The sequence below is a fragment of the Taudactylus pleione genome, unplaced genomic scaffold, assembly GCF_031769625.1.
Source record: "Taudactylus pleione unplaced genomic scaffold, aTauple2 ptg000080l, whole genome shotgun sequence".
NCBI classification, from domain to species: Eukaryota; Metazoa; Chordata; class Amphibia; order Anura; family Myobatrachidae; genus Taudactylus; species Taudactylus pleione.
Genome location: NW_028284482.1, coordinates 11,385,099 through 11,398,357, shown reverse-complemented (window position 1 = coordinate 11,398,357; position 13,259 = coordinate 11,385,099).

Sequence of the window (13,259 nt, the reverse complement as noted above, 5' to 3'; positions counted from 1 at the left end):
ACATCAGTCCCTGCCCCAGTGGAGCTTATACTCTATATTCCCTATCACACGCACACATATTAGGGTTAATTTTGTTGGCAGCCAATTAACCTACCAGTATATTTTTGGAGTGTGGGAGGAAACTGGAGTACCCAGAGGAAACCCACGCAAGCACATGGAGAATATACAAACGCCACACAGTTAGGGCCGTAGTGGGAATCAAACCCACGACCTCAGTGCTGTGAGGTAGTAATGCTAACCATTACATCGTCTCTGCTGCTGGTATTTGTATGTAAACTGCTGTCCTTGATAAAGGGGGGAACCCAGGGCCGGATTTCCCACTAGGCAACCTAGGCGGCTGCCTAGGGCCCGATGGGTCCCAAGGGGCCCTTGGCCGGGCTCCCCCGAAATCTGGCACTGGAGATAATCTGATGCGCTGTGTTTGACTGTGACCAGCTGCTGCTGGCAGCGGCTGGGGAGAGAGAACACACCACACACATTCTAGTAGCAGCACATCCGGGGCCCTGCCCCTACTAATGCCGACCCTACCATAGGCAGGAAGGGTATGTAGCTTAGCAGAGAGCCATGGTGAGGAGGGCCCACAGTACTCACTTTATCCCCTTTTGTGCCGTAGTATACCGGAATTGCAGCGGGTGCACTGCACCAGTGCCCGCCACAATGAAGGGACCTGCAGCTGGCAGCATTATCAGTTCTAACAATGAATCAGACTGAACCTGAATCATTATAGTACGCCACTGTCAGCCATGGGTCGTAAGGAAGAGGAGCCGGTTCTGCCGGAATAGAGGGGCCCTCCTCTCCCCGCCCATGTCCTCCTCTCAGGGCTGTAGGGAGGGCTGTGTAGTTTGACCTGCCCCAGCCTATGATCCTCTGTAATTCCGGACCAGGGCATCCGCCACGTAGGATAATGTCCAAGTGGCGCACTCTGGGCCTGATTCAGACCCGCTTGCAAGCACTATGCCCTCGCAAGTGGGTCGATGGCCAGGCAGTGCGCATGCGCAAGCCCCGGAGAGAGAGAGAGAAATTCTCTCGCTCCGGGGCTTGCTACAAACGGGGCGGCTGTCGATGTTGATTAACAGTTCGCCCCATAGCTTAGCGAGCGGCCAGGAGGCCAGACACACACACAAAAAAAAAATGCCCTTCAGACCTGCGAGCTGCCTCCGGCAGTGAGTGGGTCTGAATTAGGGCCTCTGTACCCCTGTCATTGGCTTCCCTGCTTCCCCTAATGATCCTAAGTAATGTTGTAGACGTGACGCGCGGTCAGTGGAAAAAGGATAGGGACCTGCGCGGCTGGATATTAGAGTGAGAGTGGAGGAGGAGAAGGAGGAGCCTGGCTGCCGAGACAGAGAGGAACAGAAAGACAGAGAACCAAAGAAGGTAAGTTAAATACCTGGGGGGAAGCACAGTACTGTAAATACAGAAGCAGGGGAAGGGGGTAGCACACTGCTGGGAACACATGGGGGGGGGCACACTGCTGGGAACACATGGGGGGGCACACTGCTGGGAAGGAACATAAAGGGGGGGCACACTGCTGGGAACACGGGGGCACACTTTGTGAACACTGAGGAGGGGCACACTGCTGGGTGCACAGAGGAGGGGCACACTGCTGGGTGCACAGAGGAGGGGCACACTGCTGGGAACACAGTGCGGAGCACACTGCTGGGAACACAGAGGGGAGCACACTGCTGTGAGCACAGAGGGGAGCACACTGCTGGGAGCACAGAGGGGAGCACACTGCTGGGAGCACAGAGGGGAGCACACTGCTGGGAGCACAGAGGGAGGCACACTGCTGGGAGCACAGAGGGAGGCACACTGCTGGGAGCACAGAGGGAGGCACACTGCTGGGAGCACAGAGGGGGGCACACTGCTGGGAGCACAGAGGGAGGCACACTGCTGGGAGCACAGAGGAGGGGTACACTGCTGGGAACACAGAGGGAGGCACACTGCTGGGAACACAGAGGGAGGCACACTGCTGGGGGCGCAGAGGGAGGGCACACTGCTGGGGGCAAGAGGGAGGCACACTGCTGGGAGCGCAGAGGGAGGGCACACTGCAGGGAGCACAGAGGGAGGGTACACTGCTGGGAGCACAGAGGGAGGCACACTGCTGGGAGCACAGAGGGAGGGCACACTGCTGGGAGCACAGAGGGAGGGCACACTGCTGGGAGCACAGAGGGAGGGCACAGTGCAGGGAGCACAGACGGAGGGTACACTGCTGGGAGCACAGAGGAGGGGTACACTGCTGGGAGCACAGAGGGAGGGCACACTGCTGGGAGCACAGAGGGAGGGCACACTGCTGGGAGCACAGAGGGAGGGCACACTGCTGGGAGCACAGAGGGAGGGCACACTGCTGGGAGCACAGAGGGGGGCACACTGCTGGGAGCACAGAGGAGGGCACACTGCTGGGAGCACAGAGGGAGGCACGCTGCAGGGAACACAGAGGAGGGGTACACTGCTGGGAACACAGAGAGGGCACACTGCTGGGAGCACAGAGGGGAGCACACTGCTGGGAGAACAGAGGGGGAGCACACTGCTGGGAGCACAGAGGGGGCACACTTCTGGGAGCACATTGCACAATGGCAATTCTGTTTGCAATTGCTAGTTCGCGAACACACGCACTGTGATGCATACGCATGCGCAGAACGCAACAATCTGTCACAACCAGGGCTGTGTGTGGACAGGGCCAGCAAGCCTTACCTGTTCGGACGCTGTGGCGGGGTCCCTCTGGCAGGGGGCGCGGGCATCTGGAGGTCAGCGCTGCATACTTCAGGGTCACACAGACACAGAGTTCTGAATACAGGTGTCAGTTTGGGTCACTTTAGGCAGTCCTGCAGCACTACATGGGCGTCGCCATCTTGGATTTCATCAGGTGATTCATTTCAGCCAATCCAGCTAGAGCATTATCAGGAATCCTAGCAACCATGCACTTCCTTTGGTATTTAAGGGCTGCTGAGCAGTCCTTTCTTTGCCAGTGCAACGTTAATCCCAGTGCAAGCTGGGTACTAGTTCTCTGAGCTCCCTTGCTGTTACCTGTTCCTAGCTACTATCCACAGACCCAGCTTGTTCTAGACTCCAGCTACTCTTGTCAGACCTCTGTGAGACAGCAGTTCTTCTCCAGGCTACCACCCCTAGGGGGACTCCTGATGACATCCAAACAGTCTGCGCTTCTCCACAGTCAGCCAGTTACCAGTCAGCCGTACTCAGCATATCTCCTGGGTTTACCTCCGTCTGGGCTACCACCTGCCAGCGGGCCACTCATGAATCATATTCCTCTGAAACCTGCATCCTTCCAGTACTAGCAATCTGCCCTGAAGACCCCTCCTAGCTCCACTCCGGGTCCAAGTCCTAATCCTCCCGTGGCAGTTTGCACTGGCCACATGGATTTGGCCAGTGGACAGGATCCCAGGACAGATATCCTCCAAGGCATCGTCAGCCGTCTGGAGGGTTGGAAGCTTCGCAGCAACAGCTGGCCCAGTTTTTACAGGAGATGTCCCTCCGCCAAGACAATTTACAGACTTCGCTGGTCTCCGTAAACATGCCAACCTCCGCTAGTCAGACTGCTTCCCCGGTGATACCCGCTCCGACTGCTCCATCCCACCTGCACCTTCCAACACCCAACAAGTTTGATGGGAACCCGAAACTGTGCAGGAGATTCCTCAACCAGTGTGACGTACACTTCACACTGCAACCAGCGAACTTCCCTATGGCTAAATCCAAGGTGGCCTACATTGTGTCTCTTCTGTCCAGGTCCGCTCTGGACTGGGTATCTCTTCTCTGGGAAAGATCTGAGCCGATCCTGGACAACTATTATTACATTTTATTCATAGGGCACCACAAGAGGTCCGCAGCGCCGTACATACAGTAAAGGGTACACAGAACATTACATTACAATACAGTAACCAACTTATAAACAGAGCACAAGTAACAATTAGGAACACAATTCTCCAAACACAATACAGCTGGGAAGGTGAAGGCTGTCATAGAAGTGCTAGAGAAGAAGGCTGTGAGACAGTAGGGAGGAGGACCCTGCTCCTAGGAGCTTACAATCTAGGGGAGAGGGGAGACTGACAGATGACATGAGGCAAGAGTGTGTAGAGGGGGACCTGAGTGCAGGAAGTAGGCGAGGTAGAGATGGCTGAGGCCGGAGGGACAGAGACTTGGTGACCTGGTTATGTGTTGGAAGGGTACGCTTTGATGAACAGGTGGGTTTTCAGTGCATGTTTGAAGCTCTGCAAGGTCGGGGAGAGCCTAATCGAGTGAGGGAGCTCATTCCAGTGAAGGGGGGCTGCACGGGCAAAATCTTGGATACGTGCATGAGATGAAGTAACCAGAATAGTAACCAACTATTCTGAGTTCCTGGCCTCCTTGACTTTATCTCCATCCAAAAAAGAATCAAGTCTGTCTCTTTCTCTGGAGATGGTACAGGACAATAAAACTGTGCTTTCTCTCCTTGATTCGGGAGCTGCAGGGAATTTAATCACAGCCAAACTTGACGAGAAGTTCCGGATACCTGTCAAGACTCTTGACCATGAAATCGCCCTGTCAGCAGTTGATGGAAGCAGTATCTGTAACGGAACTGTGTCTTTAGTTACCTCCCCTTTACAAGTCCGCATAGGGGCTCTTCATTTTGAGTCCAATACAATTCTTAGTTATCCCCAAGGCTTCACATGGGATTATATTAGGATGCCCCTGGTTATGCCGACATAACTCTAGGATTGACTGGGACTCTATGCAAATTTTGTCTGAGGGAGAGACTTGTCAAGCATCTTGCTTACCCTGTATTAAATCTATGAAGAAAATACAAGTACTTGAAAATTCACTAATTCCTTGTCAGTATGCCTCCTTTAGCGAGGTCTTTTGCAAGGCTGGAGCTGATTCCTTGCCACCACATCGGGACGGTGATTGTCCTATTGAATTGATTCCTGGAAAGTCGCCACCCTGAGGTCGCACATACCCGTTGTCCTTGCCTGAGACCAAAGCAATGTCTGAATATATCCAGGAAAATTTGCAAAAGGGCTTCATTAGGCCTTCCACCTCTCCAGCTGGGGCAGGATTTTTCTTTGTTGCTAAAAAGGATGGAGGCCTACATCCCTGTATTGACTATCAGGGACTAAATGACATTACTGTAAAGAACCGTTACCCCTTGCCTCTTATCACCAAACTTTTTGACAGAGTCAAAGGCGCTTCCATATTTACAAAACTGGACTTGAGGGGCTTACAACCTCAGCCGAATACGACCTGGAGATGAATGGAAGACCGCATTCAATACTTGGGATGCACATTTTGAATATGTAGTGATGCCTTTTGGCCTATGCAATGCCCCCGCGGTCTTCCAAGGATTTGTGAACGAAATCTTCAGAGATCTGCTGTATTCCTCTGTCATGGTCTATCTTAACGATATTTTGATTTTTTTCTTCCACTCCAGAGGAGCATCAAGAACATGTGAGAGAGGTCCTGTCTCGCTTGCGAAAAAACTGGTTGTACTGCAAGTTCGAAAAATGTGTGTTCGGAGTGTCCTCCATTTCTTTCTTGGGATACGTTATCTCCAGCTCTGGATTAAAAATGGATCATCAAAAGGTACAAGCCATTTTTGATTGAATCGCCCTTAGAGAGCCAGGACGGGACCAAAGATTCCAGGGGTTCACCAATTATTATAGGCGTTTCATCAAAGGCTTCTCCACCTTAGTGGCGCCTATATCTGCTCTGACTCGTAAGGGGGCAATTCCATCTCAATGGCTTTCGGAGGCTGAATCAGCCTTCCAATTATTAAAGCAAGCGTTTATCTCCACTCCAGTCCTGAGGCAGCCTGACATGGATAGGCCTTTTTTGTTGGAGGTGGACGCTCCTTCTGAAGCAGTTGGAGCGGTCCTCTCTCAAAAGTTCGAGGATAATCAGGTCCATCCCTGTGGCTATTTCTCTAAGAAGTTCCTCCCTCCCAAGAGAAATTACCCTATCGGGGAGCAAGAGTTACTAGCTGTTAAACTAGCCTTTGAGGAATGGCGATATTTGCTTGAAGGTGCCAAGCACCCTATCATTGTTTTTACAGATAATAGGAATTTGCTCTTCCTAAAAAACATCCATTGTATCAGTCCTCGTTTAGCTCGATGGGGAATCTTCTTCTCCCGGTTCAATTTCTCCTTAACCTTCCGCCCGGGATCTCAAAACCAGAAAGCGGATGCCCTGTCCCGGTCCTTTTCGTCTGAAAATCCTGCAGAAAATCTAGGGGAGACACCTGTCCTGGAATCCAAGGTGTTTGCTGCCACTAACATTCAACCACCTCGGGGGAAGATCTTTGTGGCGCCAAATCTCAGGAAACAGCTTCTAACCTGGGCTCATAAGTCTTGCTTCTCCAGACATATGGGTATTCACAAAACTCTAGAATTTCTCCAACAGACTTACTGGTGGCCTGCCACGAAAGCTGAAATCTCTGAGTTCATCTCTTCCTGTACCCAATGTGCCCAACATAAGACTCCCCGGTGAGTACCTGCCGGTGAATTGAGACCTCTGTCCATTCCAACTTGACCTTGGACCCACTTGTCCATGGACTTCATGACTGACCTGCCTGTCTCTAAAGGTTACTCTACTATTTGGGTCATGATTGATCGTTTTTCCAAAATGGTTCACTATGTTCCCCTCAAGAAATTACCTTCCGCTCCTGAGCTTGCCCAGATTTTCATCTCCCATATATTTTGTCTGCATGGACTCCCAACCGAGATTGTTTCTGACCGGGGGGGTTCAGTTCGTGGCTAAATTTTGGAGATCCTTGTGTTCTGCTCTGCAAGTCAAGTTGAAATTCTCCACAGCCTATCACCCCCAGCCCAATGGGTGCACAGAAAGGGTGAATCAAGACCTAGAGATGTTCTTGAGTATGTTCATGTCTTCTTCACAAGATGACTGGGTGGATTTACCCTGGGCAGAGTTTGTACACAACAGCTTGTATCATTCTTCTACCGGGCAAACCTGTGGCCTATAGACTTCAACTTCCTGCATTTCTTAAAGTTCCGAACTCCTTCCACATCTCTCTTATCAAGCTATTGGTTCTAAATCAATTCCTTACAGTTTTGCCTCCGTCTCCCAAGGTCCATACCGAGAGAGGAGTGGAGTTTGAAATTAAACAGATCCTGGATTCTCGATACTGCTGTGGACAGCTCCAATATTTTCTGGAGTGGAGGGGGTATGGTCCCGAAGAAAGATGTTGGGTAAAGGAGGAAGACATCAATGCTCCCCGTCTTCTATGCAAGTTCCATTCAGAAATTCCTGAAAAACCCAAGAGGTGCCCGGAGGTCACCTGTAAAGGAGATGGTACTGTGCATGAGAAAATGTGATCATAAAATGATTAATTAAAAAAATTAATCAAATAAACAAAAAGCACTGATCCACGGCACTCACCATTCCTAGATTTGGGGTGCAACATTGTATGTGATCACATTGTTTAAATAGAAATCACAGGGGCTCTGCACTCACCATAATAACAATAGTAATAATAAACAGTGGGGTTTTGATTCACGAATCGATCAATGCATTTAAGCTTGTAGCCCCCAATTTTTTTTTAATTAATCATTTTCTGATCACATTTTCTCATGCACCCCTTTTAACCTGTTTAATCTAGCTTGAGTCAGCTGTTTTCCTAGGTGCTTTGCAGCAGGTGTGCTAGGTGACTGTCTCCCGTTTAAAAGCAAAGTTGCTGTGAGCTTTAAACCTTGATAGCATACCCTGAGTTTAACACTAATGTGATAGCTATTTCCATGTTATAATTCTGAGCAATAGAGTAGGGACTTGCAGTAAAGTGGGGTCCCTTGTCGAGGGCTGTAAGCTTAAATGCATTGATCAATTCATTAACCAAAACCCCACTGTTTATTATTATTATTATTATTATTATTATTATTATTATTATCAGGGCCGTAGCTAGGGTAGTGCGGCCAGTGCCATCGCACAGGGCACCACAGGTCAGGGGGCGCTGTTTGGGCCTGTCAAATTTCTGTTTTTTATCATTCTTATAGCTTCCTCTTATTTAATCCCCAGCATCTTCTGGCCTCCCCTATCTCTTCCCTGGCCCTTCCCCAAGAGGCCATGGCCCTTTTATGGGTGCATCATGTCCCTTTGAAAAATGAGGGGGGCGCCAATGGTCTTTCTGGCACAGGGCACCAAAAAGTCTAGCTACGGCTCTGATTATTATTGTTATTATGGTGAGTGCAGAGCCCCTGTGATTTCTATTTAAACAGTGTGGTCACATACCATGTTGCACCCCAAATCTATTGATAGTGAGTGCCGTAGATCAGTGCTTTTTTATATCTATATATATATATGTATATCATACTTGCCTACCTTTCCGATTCAGCCGGGAGCCTCCCGATAATCGGGTGCCCGCCGGCGGCCCCCCGGAAAGGCAGGCAAGCCTCCGGCCCCTGGCGACGTGTACGCCCCCTGCAGTTGAAAGTATAAACCTTGGCAGCATAAACCTTGGGGGCCGGTGACACGATTTGCGCTGAATTGCGTCATCGTGGCTCTGCCCCCTGCTGCACAATGTCATTAATCTCAGCATTGTGATGAGGGTGTGGAGCCACGATGACGCGATCACACTGTCTCGCCCCCATGCTCCACCCCCAATGATGCATCAGCTGCAGGGCCTCGCCCCCTTTGACAGCGTCACCCCCCCCCCACCGTGTAAGCCTGACAGCTCCTTCCCGGAAGGAGGGAGCTAAATGTCGGCAAGCCTGATTTATATATATATATATATATATATATATATATATATATATATATAGTCATGCAGAGCAGCACTCCAATGTATAGCAAGCAGCTTCGTTCCCTGGTGCCCTCTGAAAGAGATCACACAGCACACAGCATGGGATGCCCCAATAGAAGCAAGCAACAGCTGCACTCAGGTGCATAAACTCACAGCACTACAAATAGGTGTTTTCACCTACTGCTGTGCCATGTGTGTTGGTGTGTATGTCTAGTACATACACATGTATGTGAGTGTGCATGGAATACGTATATATTACACTTATATATAGTACATACACAAACGTGAGTGGTGAGAGTGTGTGTGTATGTATGTACAGTATATATCTACTATATAATATTGAAAATTTGTCATTCTGTCCCTCTGTCTTTCTATACAAATCAACAGTTTACAAGCCAAGATCGTGAAATTTTACATACGAGCGTATTAAAACATGGCGGAGGCAACTAAAAAATTTGAAATCGAAATTAATTGCTGTCATTTTTAATTAATTAAAAACTAAAATTTTTGCATAGCATTTGCCCTCTACAGGTCAAGTACAGAATTAGAAAAGGATTTAGCTTATCTAATATTTTTTCTTTTCTATCTCTACTGTCTACTATATAAAAGCGAAAATTTTTCCTTCTGTCTTTCTATACAAATCCACAGTTTACAAGCCACAGTTTACAAGCCAAGATCTCTCATGGTTCTACACCTAAAACACCAAAGAAGAATAAAAGCATTGTCCTGTTTGGTTTATTGTTAGATGCAGTTTTGGACACCATTCTTCTTGGGCCATCTGCCAGGTGCAATAATTTGATTTTATAAAATGCATTTTGCTACGTACTAAGGAATTATGGAATCTTATTCTGTAGCATATAAACTAAGGGCCTGATTCAGAGCCGGACGCAATTAGCGCTCGCTCGTCCAGAAAATAGGGGTGGCTATTCAAATCAACCGTTCGCTCTTTGCGGTCTGTTCACGCCTCTAGGTCTGAACGAGCGAACAAAACTTGCGGTCGTTTTTTGAAAAAATACGCCCCCTGGCCGCTCGCATCCTACGTCATGTCCGCTATTTATTAGATTAATCAAGTACATCGACCAGGGTATGAACTGCTCGCTATTCTTGGGGTTAGTTTCTGCTACCACAATTTTGCGAGCAGTTCTGGCTATAAAATAACCCAGTGACGTGGTCAATGACGCTACTGTTTTAATTATGCACACCCATAAAACGCCCGTTTTGACCTTTAAGCAAGCCTGCGTTCGGATCTCCACTCCCCGTTTTCAAGCACCTTCCCCCGTTACCACCCACATACGCCTACTCCTGTCACTCAAATTATCAGGCATTCGCTATTTTGCGAGCACATGAATTTCGACCGCACTGACTGGTTCGCGCATGCGTATAACAATCCGTGCGCATGCGCAGTTGGGCAAACATCGCTTGGAGCGAACGAGCGGCCACTTACGAGCGGCTCTGAATCAGGCCCTAAGTCTATGGCTTTCACGTGGAGTTTACAGTACCTTTTAAATGCTGTATGAATTTATAATCACTATTGATTAGGGATGAGCGGGTTCGTTTTTCAGGGAAAAACCGAAAAACAAAACACCAAGGAAAAACATCCAAAACCAGATTCAGATCCAAAACCATGGGAGATCCAGATCCAAAACCAAAACACGAGGGTCGGCGCACATCTCTACGTATTGATATTAAGCCAGGCTTATTATGAGTCTGAATATGGTAAAAATTGCTGTCTGCATCCATGATGAGAGATCCATCTGATTTAGAATCAGTCCCATAAAGATGGCAACTATAATGGGATGTAAAAACACAGCTCTGCAGCACAAATTTTAATTTATACTTGCTCATGCATGAGCTTACACAACTAGATGGTGTCAACAGTGGCGACCAAACATTTTTGTCTCTGCACTATGGAACGCACAGAGGCTACTTCCGGTTTATTCCTTTGTCAGCCCCTGAAGGGTAAAACCGATTGGATGAATTTTATACATGGAGACCCTGAATGCCGGAAACAGCTGGACAAGGAACTGGAAGTAGTTGCTGTGCATTTCATAGTGCGATCCAGCAACCAGGAAGTACACAGTCATCCTGGTATCAGGGCAACAGAAACTCTTGGCCATGTTTACACTGTACATCCGCCAATTTTGAATGCTTCTATCTCCGAAGTTTGCTTTACACCGTTACAGGTCCTACTTCCTTCGAAGACCTTAGGACTGTGGATGGGGAAGTTTGTCACACTTTTCGTGAGGCCTGCCTAAGGAGAGGTTTGTTGGAGGTCAGATACAATACATGTGTATGTCTAGTACATACACATGTATGTGAGTATGTGCATGTATATATATATATATATATATATATATAATACACATATATATAGTACATACACAAAGGTGAGTGAGAGTGTGTATGTATATATATATATATATATATATATATATATACAGTCAGGTGCATAAATATTGGGACATTGACAGAATTTTCATATTTGGCCTCTATTCACCACCACAATAGCTTTGAAATGAAACAAACAAGATGTGCTTTAACTGCAGACTTTCAGATTTAATTTGAGGGTAATTACATCCAAATCAGGTCAACGGTGTAGGAATTACAACGGTTTCTATATGTGCCTCCCACTTTTTAAGGGGCCAAAAGTAATGGGACTATCAACTCAAAAGCTATTTCATAGACAGGTGTGGGCTATTCCCTCATTATTTCATTATCAATTAAGCAGGTAAAAGGTCTGGAGTTGATTCTAGGTGTGACATTTGCGTTTGGAATCAGTTGCTGTCAACTCTCAATATGAGATCCAAAGAGCTGTCACTATCAGTGAAGCAAGCCAGCATTAGGCTGAAAAATCAAAACAAACCCATCAGAGAGATAGCAAAAACATTAGGTGTGGCCAAATCAACTGTTTGGAACATTCTTAAAAAGAAAGAACGCACCGGAGAGCTCAGCAACACCAAAATACCCGGAAGACCATGGAAAACAACTGTGGTGGATGACAGAAGAATTATTTCCCTGGTGAAGAAAAACCCCTTCACAACAGTTGGCCAAATCAAAAACACTCTCCAGGAGGTAGGTGTATATGTGTCAAAGTCAACAATCAAGAGAAGACTTCACAAGAGTGAATATAGAGGGTTCGCCACAAGATGTAAACCATGGGTGAGCCTCAAAAACAGGAAGACCAGATTACAGTTTGCCAAACAACATCTAAAAAAGCCATTACAGTTCTGGAACAACATCCTATGGACAGATGAGACAAAGATCAACTTGTACCAGAGTGATGGGAAGAGAAGAGTATGGAGAAGGAAAGGAACTGCTAATGATCCAAAACATACCACCTCATCAGTGAAGCATGGTGGTGGTAGTGTCATGGTGTGGGCATGTATGGCTGCCAATGGAACTGGTTCCCTTGTATTTATTGATGATGTGACTGCTGACAAAAGCAGCAGAATGAATTCTGAAGTATTTCGGGCAATATTATATGCTCATATTCAGTCAAATGCTTCAGAACTCATTGGACGACGCTTCACAGTGCAGATGGACAATGACCCGAAGCATACTGCAAAAGCAACCAAAGAGTTTTTTAAGGCTAAAAAGTGGAATGTTATGCAATGGCCAAGTCAATTCCCTGACCTTAATCCGATTGAGCATGCATTTCACTTGATGAAGACAAAACTGAAGGGAAAATGCCCCAAGAACAAGCAGGAACTGAAGACATTTGCAGTAGAGGCCTGGCAGAGCATCACCAGGGATGAAACCCAGCGTCTGGTGATGTCTATGCGTTCCAGACTTCAGGCTGTAATTGCCTGCAAAGGATTTGCAACAAAGTATTAAAAAGTGAAAGTTAGATTTAGGATTGTTTAGTTTGTCCCATTACTTTTGGCCCCTTAAAAAGTGGGAGGCACATATAGAAACCGTTGTAATTCCTACACCGTTCACCTGATTTGGATGTAATTACCCTCAAATTAAATCTGAAAGTCTGCAGTTAAAGCACATCTTGTTTGTTTCATTTCAAAGCTATTGTGGTGGTGAATAGAGGCCAAAATATGAAAATTCTGTCACTGTCCCAATATATATGCACCTGACTGTATATATATATATATATATATATATATATACAATGCAATAGAATGTATAGAATTTGTCTTAGCTGCACTAAACTATTGGGTGGTATGCTTCTCTACTTAGTTTGATATACCCTACAGTTCCTGAATTCCTTTTCCTTATAGAAAAGCAAAAACTATAGCAGCCAGAGAGTATATATGACATATGAATCAGAACGTATCCTATTATTTTTAGCACTGTCCCTTTGGTTATGATTTATTTTGGGGGCTTATTTAATAGCAAAGGGGTAAAGAGCAGTGCTACCAAACGGATACCACCTGTCATCGGTCTATGAATGGTACACTATTGATTATTAATGATCAGTTATGTATATAGTGTCGAAGCCAGATAATTGGCTGAGACAAGATTGGTTTAAAATTAAATCTGCATGACACCATTTTGCAAATGGCAATGA